The sequence below is a fragment of the Streptopelia decaocto genome (genome assembly GCF_964273445.1).
Source record: "Streptopelia decaocto genome assembly, chromosome: 1".
Taxonomy (NCBI): Eukaryota; Metazoa; Chordata; class Aves; order Columbiformes; family Columbidae; genus Streptopelia; species Streptopelia decaocto.
Window position 1 is genome coordinate 136,486,483 of NC_138663.1, and position 17,664 is coordinate 136,504,146.

The 17,664-nt window shown below is 43.1% G+C and overlaps 1 protein-coding gene across 2 annotated transcripts in view; it reads left to right on the top strand.

The window, feature by feature from the left end:
• The first annotated feature begins 212 nt into the window (after window positions 1-212).
• The window catches only part of B4GALT4 (beta-1,4-galactosyltransferase 4), a 32,789-nt gene continuing 15,337 nt past the window's right edge, over window positions 213-17,664 (top strand). The window contains exons 1-2 of one of the 2 annotated variants that reach the window (XM_082074051.1): window positions 213-321; window positions 1,013-1,136. The gene's annotated coding sequence lies outside the window, so the exon portion shown is untranslated. The remainder of the gene's footprint in view (window positions 322-1,012; window positions 1,137-17,664) is intronic. The other variant, XM_082074050.1, reaches the window with a different exon arrangement.

The window sequence follows — 17,664 nt, forward strand, 5'->3', positions numbered from 1 at the left end:
TGGGGTCTGCGGCGGCGCTTCCGCCGCGCTACGGAGCGCGGCCAGCGTGTAAGCACCGTTCCCTTCAGGAAGGAGAAGACCGCCTCACCTCCATCCCGCCCCTCGTTTTCCCCCGCCCCGCTCCCTCTACTCCCTCCTCAGCCGCCGCGGCAGCTGTTGGGCGGAGCGGAGCGGTGAGGGCAGGGCGCCTGCGCGCGGGGGCGGTGGTTGGCCGGGGCCGCCGGTTGGGCGAGGGCGCGCGGCGGCAGCGGGGCTGCGTGTCCCTGGGGCCCCGTGGCGGGAGAGGCGGCCGGGCCGTGTGCGCCCTCAGGCGTGGGCCCCGTAAGTACGGGCTTGGGTTGAAATGAGCAGGGGAGCGGGTGGAGGGGAACCGCGCTGCGGTGGCGAGAGTGGGAGTGCGGGAGAGAGCGGGGTTTTGGAACTGGGTTAAATTGTGGAGGGAGGGGTAAAAGGGTGGAAGTGAGTGGTGGGGATAGCCAACTTAAGGACGGTGTTTCAGTTTTAAATCCTTAGTGAAGAGAGCGAAGGGGGTTTGCTTGTCTGTGCCTCATACACTGAGCGTCTGCTGCATGGAGGAAACTTCGCTTCGCCTTCTGTGCCCTTTTACTTTTCGGCAGTCCCCTGTATGTGCAGGGGATCCCTCTGCAGTGATGTCTCATGAACATCGAAGGCAAGACTTGGGGATGTGATCCTGCAAATAAGGCCACTGGAACATACTTTCGTTCCAGTGTAGTGTCGCTGAGATAATTTGGAACAGTTGCATATCTGAAAGTTATGTAGCAGGTGGAAGTACTTACCGTGTCAGGCTCAGAGATCACTAGAAGGACAGAGATAGTGCACTGGTATTTTCACTTTAACCAGAGCTTTTCAGTGGTTTTATGGAAAAGTAAATAAAGTACCTGTTATTATTTTCTCCATTTCACACGTGGAGAAACTGGAGCACAGGCAAGTGATGCTGTTAACTGAAATTTTCTCACTGATGAGATATAGACTTCTTGACTCGTTGTTCTAGATATTATTTTGGAGGAGCCAAAAGTGATCAGAATGCTTGAGAGGAGGCTTGCAGAGGTTCATGGGAGCCCTCATTTGGTGAAAATGCCCCAGGTGGGCTAGTGCTGATGGAAATGTGTTTGCAGGTATGGAGGGGATGCAGAAATGGGCTACTAGCTGTAGTACTTGAACAGATATAGCTCTGACATGACTGGAAACTTTGTAGACTTAAGATTTTCACAGCACTATGGTAGTAATAGTCAGAAAGGAGAATACATATGTTTGATTTCTTACTGATACGTGCTTGTCTCAAAGAGTTAACAAGGAAGATCTCTTGTCAATTTAACGTTTTTTTCTACCCTTTCACTTAACAGCTAAGGAAATTCCCAAGGGACAGCTGAGTCAGTTTGGAAGAGCTCAGTTTTCAACAGAGAGGATTAGAGAAAAGGAAGGTGAAAGTTTGATGTCATTGAGATGGCTAGCAATAAAAAAATAAAACAGAACAAAGAAACTTTATGATCTCTTCGCATTCTTTAACTGTAAATATTTACACTTTTTATCAGTAAAGTTAGTAGTTACATGAGATGCTCTTTCTCCTGAGATGTTTTTTTTCTGCAACTCAGTGATGATTCTGTAAGTCTTCTCTCATTAGTTACAAATACTCTGATTAAATTTAGAATACCAAAAAGCATGTCTTCAGCTTTTTGTATTTTTCTCTGTCACTATTCAACTTCGATAATGTTTCATGAACACTTCTTTAACACTGTGAAGTATATCACCTTTCATCCAAAATCCTGTTACTGAAAATGAGTTTTCTTGATAAACACTTTCTTAGGTATGATTAATTATGTTTTTGATTTATGTAGGTATTTCCTTGTCATCTTTGTAACAGCTGTTATGTCATTTTCACAAATACTTTTCAGTTGGAAGTTAGAAATTTGTTACTTCTACTTTGGAAGGCCTAGGTTTTTTCTTTTTCTCTCTGGTTTGAGTTGCCACATTCTTCTCTTTTGAATAATATGTAGGAAAAAATAGAAGTTGATGGGTACTTGATTTCTGTTTTTTAATTATGTGATCCTAAATCTAAGTTGCAAGAATGAGTTTGGTGAACTTGGGGTCTGCTAGTTTGAAGGCGGTATGCCTGGAGATTCTGAAGCCTGGTCGAATTACTGCCTGCTTTGATGCAAGAGTTCGGTGAAAAACTTGCATGTTTAGGCAAATATGTAGTCCAGAAGGCACACAGCAGGTGTGCAAATGAGCTAGCCATTTTCTTCTTCAGAGGTTGTGTTTTTTGTGCTGTGTATAAATGGGACCTTGAAAATTTTGTAAACAATGCGAGAGAGCTTCCATCAGTTTTTTCTTTGTAGTTTTTACCATATTTAGGTTTATTTTTTAAGTGTTGTGCCTCTGTTTAGTTTTGTTTTTCCTGTTGGAAGTGCTTTAGCATACCTACAGTAACATGTTTTACAGCTATCATTGTGTTATCTTTGTGTCCTTAAATATTTTTGAGTATATGTGCAGTGCTGCTGCTGAGTGCAACAAGCGGGTAGTATTTATTTGTCAGGTAACGAATTGTGGGATAAAGTTGTCATGCATTATAATTCAAATAATCCTTTTAAACAGGTATCATGATGATTCTAAATGTGTACAATTATAATACTGTGTTCAGTTTGGGGCCCCTCATTATAAGAAAGACATTGAGGTACTAGAGAGAGTTCAGAGGAGGGCGAGAAAGCTGGTGAGGGGCCTGGAGCACAAGTCTGATGAGGAGCAGCTGAGGGAACTGGGGCTGTTTAGCCTGGAGAAAAGGGGGCTGAGGGGAGACCTTATCGCTGTCTGCAACTACCTGAAAGGAGGCTGTAGCATGGAGGGTATTGGTCTCTTCTGCCTAGCAGCAGGTGATAGGGCAAGAGTAAATGGCCTTAAGTTGCACCAAGGGAGGTTTAGACTGGGTATTAGGAAAAATTCTTCACGAAACGGATTATCAGGCATTGGAACAGGCTGCCCAGGGAAGTGGTGGAGCCACCATCCCTGGAGGTGTTTAAAAAGCATTTAGTCGAGGTTCTTAGGGACATGGTTTAGTGCTAGAGTTAGGTTAGGTTATGGTTGGACTCGATCCTGAGAGTCTCTTCCAGCTGAAATGATTCTATGATAAATAATAGCAAAATGTTAGGATCCAGTGTTGCTGGGGCATCTGCAGTGCTAATCTGGTGTTCCCCTCAGTCTTCAGTCATGCAGTTTACTTCTGAACTCTTGCAGCTAATAGTATTCATTAGTGAGATGGGGAGAGGTTAATATAACTTGCACAGTAATGAGAAGTGAAGGGCTGGAAAGTAGCCACTTTCCCCTGGTCTGCTTCTGAGTGAAAAAAAAGTGAAATTTGCTCATGCCTAAGGAAGCTTCAACTGGAATGTGATCAGTGCAGTTCTCAAGTTGAAGTACCTCCATGAGAAACAAATAATGGAATTCTGGTTTTAGCTATGCTTTCATAATACATGTACAACTTACTAGTTTTCATTTTTTTACAACTTTGTTTATAGGTACTTGTAAACTGAACATTATAAATGTGTTAAGTAGCCACAGGGCTATGCTTACTCCAGCTTCTGTCCAGTATTGCGTATCTATCTGCAGTTGACACTTTGGTTTAAAAATGTATTGTGAAGTACTTAAAGCTGAAATAAGAATGTGCACTGTTGTAATGTAGTGTTTTTCTCAGATGTTATTTTTTGTACAGGAGGTAAGTGGGGAACTGACAAAAAACCTCAACAAATTTCTGGCCAAAAGGGCAAAGTCTCTGACATCTGGCAACCATACTGACTGATGCCACTCCAGCAAGGCAGCAGCTGCCAGAAAAAGATAGGATATTGCTGAGTTGAATCATGACTTTAGCTTTCCATTATACATGAGATTCTTGTGTTGACAATAATCTGTTTTATCATGTGCTTTTTCAGGATATTCCACTGACCTTGAAGGGAAGGTGTTTTTAAAATATGTTGTGTTTCTTTAAAAGATATTTCCATGTTAAGCAGTTAGGTAGTTACAGGCTGTGCCAGTACTGTTTGCTGGTGCCTTGCTCGTCCCTTTGACTTCACTCAGCCTGACAGTGCTGTGTCTTTTACAGTGAGGTCAGTGGCTCGGCTGTGGTTGTGTAACAAGAGAGGCCATTCATAAATGTGTTTCTTGGCCTGGAGACATTAAATTGCATTTCCTAGCATAAAAAATCAGAGTTTGTTACATCTCAGGAAAGTGAAAACTCTGCTGGAGTATTTGGAGGAGCACCTGCTCAGTTGGCCTGTGCTTGGTAATGATGTGTTGTGTCATTTGCAACAAAGGCTCTGTACTTGTTTAGTAACTAAAACATAAGCTTTTCCTTTGGTAGTCTCAGACATCTTAATGTGATGTTTTAGGCATTGAGTATTTGCCAGGAGTTGGGCCTCTGTTCTATAAGTGAAATGTGACAAAAATGTCTGCTGCTTGCTCGCTAAGTTGTCTGGAAATGTTAAAAGTAGCTGTGTATCCACTACCTAATATTTGAGATAAATGTAAAACACTGGAGCAAGAGTAACGCTAAAGCCAAGATTCCTCAAGGGTCCTGTATTAAATGAAAATGTCAACTGAAATTTCTTCTGCATGGGTGAAACTGTTGCCTCAGGTTTGTCTACCTGAAGATGGGTTTGTGTAGCTATAGCGGAATAGTTATGCCATGTAGCAGTGACTGTCTAGATCAGGGATATCAAATTAATTTTTAATGGGGGCCACATCAGCCTCGCGGTTGCCTTCAAAGGGCCGAATGTAATTTTAGGACTGTATAAATGTAGGAGTAGTTACATTTATACAGTCCTAAAATTACATTCGGCCCTTTGAAGGCAGCCATGAGGCTGATGTGGCCTCTGGTTAAAATGAGTTTGACACTCCTGGTCTTGGTGAACAGTCAACAAGTGTCAGTCAGTTAATCTGAGGTGGTAGAAGTGTGTAGTTACTATTTTGAATGTCAGCAGAGGACAAGGAAGCCCACGGGCATAGCTCATGGGTGCAAGCTGTGGCTGGAGGTACAGGGTGGAGACTGTCACCTGGGTGTACTAGTAGTCAGAAAATGGCCCACGTTCTTGGAAAATAGGTATGGGTAATCATTAAGAAGCCTTGTATCTCAAGCAACATGCTGGATCTTTTAAACCACTTTTAAGTCAGTATTTCACTTCAGCTAATGAAATGCTGTATTGACTGTAGGTGGCATGGTGTTGGTAGCAGGGATGGTGGTGCAGGGGTGGCCAGGGGCTGTGCCTGTGCTGAACACAACCAGTTCTAGCCAGTCCCAAAATGGACCCACCACTGGCCAAGGCTGAGCCCACCAGCCCATCTTGCGGTACCTTGTGGAAATTGTGTGTAAGAAAAGGCAAAATGCTGTGCAGCAGCAATGAGAAAGGAGAGAGCAAGACGGAAAGAAAAAAAAAAAAAAGACGAGGGGAAAAAAAAAAAAAAAAAACAAAAAACCAGCTCTGCGAGCACCAAGGTAGGAGGAGGGGAGAAGGCACTCGCTGGTATGGAGTGGATATCCACCCTGCAGCCTGTGGAGGACCCCATACTGCAGCAGTTGAATGCCCCCTGAAAGGGCTGCAGCCTGTGGAGAGGAGCCCATGCAGGAGCAGATTTTCAGACAGGAACTGTGGCACGTGGGAGGGACCTGTACTAGAACCAGGTTGTGAAGGGCTGTTGCCCCGTGGGACAGACTCACACTGGAGCAGGGGAAAAATGTGAGGAGGAAGGAGTGACGGAGTGGAGCTGTTATGGACTGACCCCCGTTCCCCAGCTCCCTGCACTGTTGTGGGGTGGGGATTAGAGGAGGTGGGAATAAAGGAGTGAAGTTGAGCCTAGGAAGAAAGGAGTGGTGTGAAAGCATTATAGGTTTTTGTCTCTGACTGTCCTACTCTATTTTTAATTGGCAATAAATTAATTTTTCCCTGAAGTCGAGTCTGTCTTGCCTATGATGGTAACTGGTAAGTGATCTCCTTGTCTTTATCTTGAGCCATGAGGTTTTTCATCTTATCGTCTCTCCATGTCTTGTAGGGGAGTTGGGAAGTGAGGGAATGACTGGGTGGGTGTTTGCCAGCCAGGAGATCAGTGACACACATCCAAAGGACAGTGGACTTCATGCAGACCAGTGCTCAGGGGCTGCTGCTTTTGCCCAGTGCATTCCCTGTGGAGCAAGTTCTTCAGCTCTTTGGTCATACACCAGCGCAGGTTTGAACAGAGGAATAGCACTCCCTAGTTGCGGTAATATTGGGTGAAAGAACAATGGTATCCCTGTTAGGGATAGGTGAGATGCTCCCATTCTCCTTCCTGCATGTCAGAGTTAAAGATGCGTGGAGGGTCCTCTTTCAGTCCTTTTCTGCTATTAAGTTCTTTTTGTATTTGCTTGTCAAGCTTTTCCTAATTTGTATCTGTTGCAATTGCTTCCTCCACGATGCCCACATGCATGGAGACAGTAAGTTATGTAAGATAAATATCTAGGTTATTTCCTGGTGTGTTACATATTCTTTGTCTTTTTTACTTCATAGTTCAGGGATTTGAAGCTGCCAGTACTTTTCTTCTTTTGCAGTGACTATCAAGCAGTTATCAAGTAATAAATAGCAAGAAAAGAGTGTGGAGCCAGCACATCTGTCTGTATTCTCCGCACAACTGGAATGTTTTAGCTGACAACAGCTGTTATTCTGATCAGGCCCCACAAATGCACATTGGTCTGTTGCTTTCTAACTTGTACATTTCCTCTTTAAAAATGTCTGGTTTGAGACAGTTTGTGGAATGTTACCGAGTATTGCCTGGAAATGTATTATCATCCTTCTAAAATAATAATTCTTATTAAATTGAAAGCTGAAGTACTGTTTTTCTGGAGGTACTTGTACCAGGTCTTCCAACATTCTTCAATGGGAAGGGTAGGCAGAAGATTGCAGAAGGTTGCTAGAAATACTGCTCACCTCCCCATGTTTGCACGAGGGCTGGTGGTGGTGTGGGGAAAGTACAGTTTGGGGACTGGAGTGATGAGGAAGGCGAGATATTGACAGTCGAGATCCAGGTTGGTTTTATTTTTTTGTGGCTGACCAGTTGAAACACACGGTAGTCTTACAGGTTTTTCCACCCTACTGTCTGAAACAAGGAAGTTTTTTTTTCCCCAAAACTCTTGCGTAGTCCTAATAATAAATACAACCTTTGTAGGCATAGGCTCCTGGGGAAGCTTTGAAGTATCTGCCCGCTTGGAATGTACATGTTGCACAAAGAGTTCAAATAGGTTTGAGTTACAGGAAATTAACACTTGTCATGGGGCTGTAGCTGTCCTTTCTCCCCCCCACCTCTAATACAATCTGCTTTAACCGCATACCCTGAGTCCTCAGTCCTTTCTAGGGTGTTTTGTCATAATCTGTATGTTGATTGGAAACATGAGAAAATCACACCCCTTCCCTGACACAGGTGAGCTCATAAATTCTTCTAATGTAGATGCAGCTCTAGGGAAGGAACTGTGTTTGTCAGCTTAATATATAGCAGCTAAGGAGGAGGCTTAGGTAGGTTGTCAGTCAAACTCTTCCTGGCAGCTGTGTGCCGTACTGGAGCTTGGCCAATGTGGCTGACACTGCAGTGCTACTGCCCTGGTAGCCTGGGAGGGCCCCCAATGGGCAAGATGGCAAAGGGACACCTCTTTTGTTTCCATCCTGCTGATTCTGCAAGGGTGATAGGGGAATGCTGTGAGGCAAAGTGGTGGAAAACGCACCAGCAAGGGACAACCTTGTAATGATGTTACCTTTTGTGAAAAGACTGGTCAATAAGCCAGGCTGGTTGGAATACCCTTGCATAAAATACACAGTTCTGTTTGTGCTGCACTGTCATCAGCAGGTATGTCTGGGCAGTAACGGAGGGCAGTGCAGTGGGAGCACCTGGACTTCTCCATGGGTAGGGACAAGAGGACAGCTTGATTCATGTAGGAAGAATGGCATCTCTAACCTTAAAAATCTCCAAATAAGGGTTCTGACAGAAATTGTGGTTTGCTTTTAGGAGCAAAGGTTTCTGGCATAGTGCTTTGCCGAGAGATGCCTGAGTGCCTCAGTGCTGGTTCTGCTGCACCAGGAGGACAGGAGAGAATCTATCTGTCTGTCCTGGGCTGGGACAGGAGCAGGGGGATGGGTGTGCAGGATGGCACTAGGGACCCTCTTAGGTTTTTTTTTTTGAGTGGACTCTTTCCTGCAACATGTGAAAGGTAACAGGTCTCTTTATGGCATGGGATTCTCTTTATGCCAGTTGCATAGCACTTTCCATACTTCTTGGAGTAACTTCTATGGGCAGGAGGGATGTTGCAGCAGTGAGTGGTTTAATGCACTTGATTCATTTGGCTTGAAATCATGAAGATGTGGTGGAAAGCGGAGTGGAAAGGGTGTTTGTCTGATGACTGGGTTTCTTTTTTTTTTTTAATAGCCTGTGGCTTCATTTCTCAGTGCAGTTGGTGGTTGGTTTTGTTTTTTTTGTTTTTTTCTAGTAGGAAGAGGTAATAGGATTATAAAACTATTGCATCAAGGAAATGTTAAAAACTATTAGCTCAATGCCCTACTAGAAACTAATCTGCTGAAAAGAAGGAAATGCCTGCAAAAGGATCAGGTTTAGACTCTTGTGAAACTTGAGGACTTGAGCTGGCTTGCGTAGAAAAGCCGATGCTATACAGTGATCTTTCAACCTTGTCAGTTGTAAGGAATTTATTTCTTTCTTAGAGGGAATGAAAACGGATGGCTCTGACCTTTCTGGTTAGCTTAGGAAGAAGTCTTGTCCATGCTGGAACCTTGTGTATGATTTTGGGCTGCCTGCATAGAGGGGGGTTAAGTTAGGGCTTTGTGTTTGTGCCAACAGGCTCAAGGATCAGAACTGAACTGCCCTGTTCATGGAGGAGTCATACAGCATTGCATTTCTCATCAGTTCCTACAGGTAGCCTACTCTGGACAGTGCTAGGAACCTTGGAGAAAGCAAGTAGGGTCTGGCATATGTTTCAAAAAGCATGGCAGGCTACAGAACTTGAGTCGACAGACAGCTGCAGAGCACAGACTCAGTTATCAGAACAGATACGATGTTGGTAAATGCAGACCATGCAGTATTTATGTGGGTCAATATGATTATGGATGTATTTGGAAGTATAATTGTAGTGTTTGTCTAGATGTATGTCTGCATATAGATGGAGACCTTTCTTATCTTTCATTCATTTAGGAATTCTGGCTGATGTCACATTTGGGTAACTGTGTTTTCTTTTTAATTTTTTTTCATGGAAGGATACCATGTGTGTTTGACTTTGTGGCCTGAAGTGCTGTGCCCTTGCAGTCAGCTGTAACTTTCTAAACTAGGTCTGGTTCTGCTTCACTGGGAATTTATTTCACAAGAAGAGTTGCACTTTTTGTTCCCATGAAGTTTTCTTGGTACCTTTGATGAAGGTCAGATCTAACTAGAGACAGGTTTGAAAGCTATGAGAAGGGCTTAGTTGCACCAAATGTTTTCCCTCCTGTATTTGAGGGATAGTCACCCTGAGTTACAAAGTATAGAAGAAGGAGGAACCACATTTTCAGCATCTTGAGGATAATTGTTTTGTTTAGTATTTAATTGAATTATTGTTTGGATATGTTTTAATGTCTGATTGCATGGTCTTTTTTCACTCCCTCCAACCAATATATCAACCATGGTTTAGGGATATCAAAGATGACAAGAAGGGCTTCTTTCTCATAAGTACATAAGTAACAAAAGCAAGATGGGGGAAAATGTGGGCCCATTGCTCAATGAGACTGGGGACTTGGTTATGCAGGATGTGTAAAAGGCTGAACTACTGAATGCCTTCTTTCTCAGTCTTTACTAGCAAGACTGGGATTCAGGAATCCAGGGTCCTAGAGACCAGGAGGAAAGGCTGGAGCAAGAAAGATGTACCCTTGGTGGAAGAGGATTACTTAAGAGATCAGGGAATACTTAGGCGAACTGGATATACACAGGATGCACCCATGAGGGCAGAGGGAGCTGGTTTATATCATTGCAAGGTCACTCTCAAAAGATCTTTGGTCAATCATGATGACTAGGAGAAGCACCTGAAGCCTGAAGGAAAGCAAATGTCACTACTGTCTTCAGGAAGAGCAAGAAGTCTGACCCAGGGAACTATAGGCTGATCAGCCTCACCTCAATACCTCAGAAGATGGTGGAGCAGCTGAGCATTTCCAAGCACACGAAGGGCAAGAAAATCATCAGGAGTAGTCAGCTTGGATTCACCAAGGGCAAGTCATGCTTGACCAGCTTGATAACCTTCTATGATGAAATGACTGGCTTGGTAGACAAGGGAAGAGCAGTGAATATTGTCTGTCTGGACTTCAGGAAGGCCTTTTAACACTGTCTCCCATAAGGTCATCGTAGAGAAACTGTTGACATGTGGGTTGGAGAACCAGTGAAGTGGATTGAAAACTGGCTGAAGAGCTGGGCCCACAGGCTGGTTGTCAGTGGCATCAAGTCTAGTTGGAGGCCAGTAACTAGTGTACCTCAGGGGTCAATACCAGGTCCAGTCCTGTTTAACAGCTTCATTAATGATCTAGATGATGCGGAAGACTGTATCCTCAGCAAGTTTGGAGACTACACCAAATTGTGTAGAGTGGCAGATATGCCAGAGGGTCATGTTGCCATCCAGAGGGAGAAATACCCCCAAAGTATTGCCAGCAGGTTGAGGGAGGTTATCCTTCCCTTCTACTCTGCACTGATGAGGTTATGCCTGGAGTCTTGCATCCATTTCTGGGCTTCCCAGTACAAGAGAGACATGGATATATTGAAGAGAGCCCAACAAAGGGCCATGAGGATGATGAAGGGACTGGAGCATCATTCCTGCGAGGAAATACTGAAAGAGCTGGGACTGTACAGCCTGGAGGAGGGAAGGCTCAGGGAAGAACTTCCCAGTGTGTAGAAAAACCTGAAGGGAGAGGGCAAAGAGGATGGAGCCAGGCTCTTCTCAGTGGAGCCCAGTAACAGGGCCACAGGCAATAGGCACAGCTGAAGCACAGGAGGTTCCATCTGAACGCTGGGAAATGCTTATTTTACTGTGACAATCCCTGAGTCCTGGCAGAGTTTGACCAGACAGGCTGTGGAGTCTCCATCTTTGGAGATATCCAGAAGCTGTCTGGACATTGTCCTGGGTTTAATTTTATCTAATTTGAAGTTATAAAGAGCAGAGCATTTGCTCCATTATTTCATGTGGATTGCAGAGTGACTGTTGGGCTTTATTAAGGTTGAAGTAAATTCCACTTTACTAATCTAGTCAGTATTTTATTAAGGCTACTCCATTAATAATGATTTTATCGATACTTTACAACTCTGACTTTTGTAGTCTAGTTTTTGTGGTGGGTGGGTATTTTTTGGGGTGGGGGAGGTGTTTGGGTTTTTTTTTTAATTGGTTTGGTTCGGTTGTGGGTTTGGTTTGTTTGTTGGTCTTTTCTTTCTTTCTTTCTTTCTTTCTTTAACAAGACCCAAACACTGATGTTCTTGACTCTGGGTTAGCTGCCTGAGTTAGCAACCCATGTATTTTAAGCTTGCTGGTGAAAGATCACTTTTTCAAATGAAGAGTTCTTAGCGTGAAGCGGTAAAGCAACATTTTCCAGAGGGGCAATGATCAAGTTTTCCTTTCATATTTCTAATGGGGAGGTTTTTACTGAGACTTAACCTCTTGCTTGTCCTTTTATTTCCAGATACTCTCCTCTTAAGTTCATGAGTTCTCCCTTTTCAGTGGGGGTCATAAAAGTGACAGCTCTTCACTGTGTTTCTCAGTCTCATTTATTCCTAAGGGTACAGTTCTTTATCATTTGTTAGTAGAATCAGACTTTTCCATGCATGTGCCATTCTTGCATCTTGGGGAGAAAAAAACGAACACCTTTTAACCTGTGAAGTAATAACATAAGGTAAATTGATGAGTGAATTGATTAATGTATGGTTTTCCATTTAAAATACCCCAAATATCTCCATGCTTACCATATTTTGAATGACATACTGTATTCTCCATAGAAAACATAAAAATACCAAGCTGCAAGTTTGTGAAACATGGATTATGCCCCTCTGTGTGCGTTGTGATGAGCTGAAAGTGACTAATTGTGATCATGCATGCAGGTACATGCTGCTCTGTTGAAGTGCTCAAGTGTATTTTAAGTAAGAACAACATTCTGACACTGCCATAGAACTCAGTGAAGATGTAGTTTTAGTTATGCGAAATAATTCACACCAACAGTAATACACTCTGATTGTATTTGTCAGATGGAAGTACTGTGAACTTGCGGTAACATCTGATTATAATGGAATCTTGCGAAGCTGTCAAAGGAAATAGATATGTGTGAGATTTCACCTAACTGAATAGGAGGGGAGGAGAGCAGAGCAGAAATAAGATTGGTGCAGGAAGTTCAGAGTTCATGTTCATAGTTTAACATCCTTGTACTTCAGCAATTTTACACCTGTGTGCTCTTCCTGTTATTTAAAACCAATGAAACAAGCAAAATAAGTATTTCAGAAGCTTGTACTTGTGCCTAATACTACCAGTTGCTTCCTGATGTTTCATTATGTCTTTTTCCATGGATAGTTCATTTCTAATTTTTTATTTGTGGGGAGAAATAACTACTTGGGAGGACAGCCCATTTCCAGTAATCTCTGCATCAGAGGTAAGCAACTGTCTTAACTTCTTTTTAAGAACGCAGTCCACTTCTGATAAAGTGGGAGGCTATGCACTTAATAAATTGATTTTTAGCAAACACCTGTCGATAGTCATTCCCTGCACATTAAGTTCAGTATCTGAACTTTATGTTGTCCTTTTCAGCCTGTATTAATCTATAACACATTTGGGTTGGGTGGTAGAAAAGGTAATTCTCTCCCAGTGCACCGCCTTTGTGCTGCAATGCTCTTGGTTTATTGTGGAGAGATTACCCCCCTTGGGGGAAGTGCTTCACCTGCTGAATAGTAACCGAGACATTATAAAAGGCCACCGTTTAGGTTATTCCATAGAAACTTGCAAGTAGAGTTCACATGAGCAAATTATAAGGTCTTTGATTTAATCATCACAGGCCTTTATTACCTGTGAGGTCCACAGCATTTACTGTTCTCTGATCATTAATGTAGCTTATTACTGATTTTCCATATGCAACTCTTGCAGAGTATAAACTGGTGGGGGGGTGGTGGATATTTTCTCTTTATTTGAATCCCTGTTTTTTCAGTGATAATACACAGTGGGCTAAAAGGGTAGAGCGTTTTGGACTGTTGTTTCCCCAGTTGCTGCAGTTGTGAATCAAGTCCAAAGCAATGATGCTGAAATTGAACAAAGCTGCGGTTCAGAATCACTGTCCTGCAAACATCTTTCTCTCATATGAGAGCTAACTAGGAAGTAATGCAGGCCTGAAAGGCACACACTGATGTTTCAGCTGGTAATAGTCAAAAACAAAGGTTGTCCTGCTTACTGCTCATTAGTTGAGCTCAAAAATGGAATTACTTAACTCAAACTGTATCAATATGATATTTCTGCCGTCACCTCTTGGGCACTATTGCTGCTAATTTATATTATTACAGCATGTCTGCCAGCAAGACTCAGCAGAATGTAGGAAGTAAAAGTCATTGTTGAAACAAAATATATCAATAGAATTCTCAGCATTTTTGTCTTCCATTCATGTAGTTTTCCCATTTAATTTCCTTCTACTTACTCTTTATTTTCCTGTTTAGTCAGGGGGGTTTCCTCCATGCCTGTGGCAGAGAGTGTTTGAATTGACTCTAGAAGCATGGGGAGATTTTTAACTAGGTGTAACCCATTTTCTGCTTGAGCCGAGTTTAAACTTTTAGATTAATTTTTTTAATTGTGAAACAGTGATTACTCTCCTCTGTTTTCCTGGGTAAACTGAGTGTTGGGCCCCTCAGTTCAAGAAGGACAGGGAAATGCTGGAGAGAGTCCAGCGCGGAGCCACGAAGATGATTAAGGGAGTGGAGCATCTCCCTTATGAGGAAAGGCTGAGGGAGCTGGGGCTCTTTAGCTTGGAGAAGACTGAGGGGTGACCTCATTAATGTTTACAAATATATAAAGGGTGAGTGTCACGAGGATGGAGCCAGGATCTTCTCGGTGATGACCAATGGTAGGACAAGGGGCAGTGAGTTCAAACTGGAACACAAGAGGTTCCACTTAAATATGAGAAGAAATGTCTTCTCAGTGAGGGTGACAGAGCACTGGAACAGGCTGCCCAGGGAGGTTGTGGAGTCTCCTTCTCTGGAGACATTGAAAACCCACCTGGACACCTTCCTGTGTAACCTCATCTAGGTGTTCCTGCTCTGGCAGGGAGATTGGACCAGATGATCTTTTGAAGTCCCTTCCAGTCCCTAACATTCTGTGATTCTGTTCTCTTTGCTGCAAAGTAAACCCCACTGTGCTTTTTCTCTCTTGAATTAAGATTTTCCTCTTCCCTCCTTTCCTGTTGCTTTTTCACGTCTTAGTCCCATTGCCCCCATCTGCCTGCATTCCCAGTAGCGCAGTTTGCATATTGTTACAGTACTTCAGCTATAGCCTACAGCTGTTGTTAAGAAAAGCACAGTAAAGACTGCCAGAATACATAGTATTGGTTGATGACAGCAGCTACAGGAATACTTAAACAAACACCCCCCCAAAACAAACAAAAAACCAAAAAAACCAACAATGAACCAAATACATTAAAACAAATCAGTATTTGGGGTGTATGGAGTTTATGATCTTGCAGGTCCCTAGAGATAATGTGGTCAGTCTTAGTATGAAAAACAGTGGAGTGAGGCGTCTGTTTCAACCTCTAGTTGTAAAATTAGCAGCACCACAACACTTTTTAAAGGTGCTGAAGTTTTTGTAGAACAGGTGCATCAAATGCCCCCCTTGAGGATCAGAAGCTGGAGAATCCCCCTCTATCACTGCCCTCTCTCTTTTCTCTCTGGATTAATGAATTATCTTCTGAATACCACCAAAGGTGTGTTAGGACAGCTGTTCACCACACCCAGAACCAGTAGGAAGGTTACCAGGTCAGAAGAAGGTTTCTGTGTTTAAAGTGGCCCTTTTTGGGGGAGTGGAATAAATAAGGGGGACAAATCCTTGCTGTTCTTGCATTGAACTCCAGGCTTTGGGATATCTACATGACTCTATTAGTCACTGTTAATAGCTCCATCTGGTTGTGTTCCAGTCCAGGCTTGTTTGTAATACTTAGGATAAAGTTGCAGAGCACTGCAGAAGGATCAGAGACTAGGGAATTGGTTTTACAGGGGTGGTGGTACCGTCACCAGTGCTCAGTCAGCACGTGTGCCCTGTGCTCTAAGTAACAAAGGTGGTGTGACAGGTACCACAAAGAGAATTAGAATCATAGAATAGTTTGGGTTGGAAGGGACCTTCGAAGGTCATCTAGTCCAACCCCCCTGCAATGAACAGGGACATCTTCAACTAGATCAGGTTTCCAGGTGAGCTGGTGCGGACAGGCTCACGTGCATGCTGCTCAAGGTTAGCATCAGCTGGCATTTGGAGCAGATTCTCAGAAAGCCCCAAAATACTTGGGGTGGGCTTCCTCTGGACTGTGTGTGGTGGTTCTGAGACATTACTATTTTCTATGTGTATTTTTAATACAAGGCTGTATCGCACCTGCCAGAGTGGTGGTGCTACACAGCACGACGTTAAGGCCGAATGTTGTTTGTCCCAGGGTTGTGGTGAAAGGAGTATTGAGTGTTTGCAGAAACATGGCTTTTTGGGGTTGCTGTCAGCTGGGAGAGCAGTGATCTTCTAGGGGTATGTGATACCTCTGCCAGCTGATTCTGTAGTAAAAATTCATTGAACAGGTCTGATAAGGTGGAAGGAGAAAAAAGTTTCTAGTTCTCTCTTCTGTTGTCATTGTTGTCTGTATAGGAGAGAAGTGATGGAGGCATGGTTTTACCCCAATATGTAAGTGAATCTACCAAGGATAGCTCATAAGCTGGATACTGTTTTAGTCTTTTTAGCATTATAAAACTAATTACTTTCAGAAATAAGTAATCAAGCTTACCTTATCTGTGAAACGTGTTACTGACTGCCCCTCAAAGTTGCTTTCCAGTTGTTTATTACAAACTGACAGTAGAAAGTACTATGTGCTATTAGCATGCAGCTTAGATTTGCTGATCTTTTGAAATTTTATTTATTTATTAATGTTATAGCTGTCCTGAACTGTGTAGGTTTCCTCATTTTGTAAGTCAGTTGGATGTTAGGTTTTGTCCCGTGACTGGTATTTTCTGACAACAGAGTTAATGGATATCAACAGAAAAAAACAAGCAAACAACTAGTTCTGTTCATTTTCAGGTTTCCTTGTACAGACCCATGCTGTCAATGTTGTACAGGCTATTCTGATGATTTCCCATGTGGAAAATCAGAGGAAACAATGTAAATGAGGGCACTAAGCTAATTTTTCCGTCTCTCTTAAAACAATGAGGCAGAGACCCAGGTGGTCTCCAGTGTAATTTACCTAAGAACAGAAATAATTCATTGGAAAATGTGGTATCGGGGACCAGGAGACAAGGAGAGGAGGATTAAGAGGGACTCCGGCTTTCTCTTCATGTTTGTTTCGCTGACTCTGTCCTTGTGTTCTTCAAGACCAGAGAGGGGAAAAAAAAACAGCAAAAACTACCCAAAAAACTGTGGTTATTGATATGACTACACGTCTCTTTTTTTTTTTTCCTTCTTGAGAACCTCTCTCTCTTTTTTTTTCTTTCCCTCCTTTCCTTATAAATAATATTATTTTCTCTGGTAGAGCCTCTCTTTCTGTCTTCTCTCTTTGTGGTCAAGGTGGCTGTGGAGATCCTTCGCCATCAGTGGTAAGGTCGCTGGAATCTCCTCTCTCAGATCCTTGGAGCAGCGCTGTGTGGTGCCTGTGGATGGAGAGAGCAGGTTACCCCCTTGTTATCCCCTCTGTGTAGTGCCTGTCGGGAGGGACAGCCGCTGCTCATTCTCAGCGAACCCCAAGAAATTCTGGCAGTGCATAGAGTATTTCAGCTTGTCAGTCTTAGGTCTGGCTCCCACATAACGTCCCTGTGAATCTGCAAACTTTTCCAGAAGACACTTGGGCTAAACTAGTGGGAATGTAGTTACTCTATTCCTTCTGCCAGCAATATCTCTCCTGGGTCTCAAATGCATTCTGAAAGCTGGTATAAAATAACCTTCCATGTTTTTGTGTTTCATCCCTTTGATGCAGCCTGTTTCATGTGCATTGTCTTTAATCACCACCTTTGCTTCACTTAGCCTTAGTCCTTGTTCTTCTCACAGGTGGCAATTTTCTTGTGTGTTTTCCATATCAAAGCTCTCTTTTATTAAAATTTCATTCTTTCTCTGCTCTGAGATGATAATAACAGACAGAAATATTAGCATGGTAACTTTATAGTATGATGGCAGTGAAAGGCTGTATGAAAATGGAGCTCTTGAAAGAGTGCAAGAAACAGAACAAAGGATCAGATCCTCACAGGCATAGTACTGAAAAACTGAACCTCTCCCTTGAAAAGCAGGAAAATTTGCCTCTTGCAGCAACATGTGAGAGGGGAATACAGGGCAAAGACCCTCAAGGTGGTACTGGCAGGCAGCAGACACAGAGGAACAATTTCTGATGCCAGTCAAGTATTGCAGGGTTCACGCTGTGGTGTGCAGAG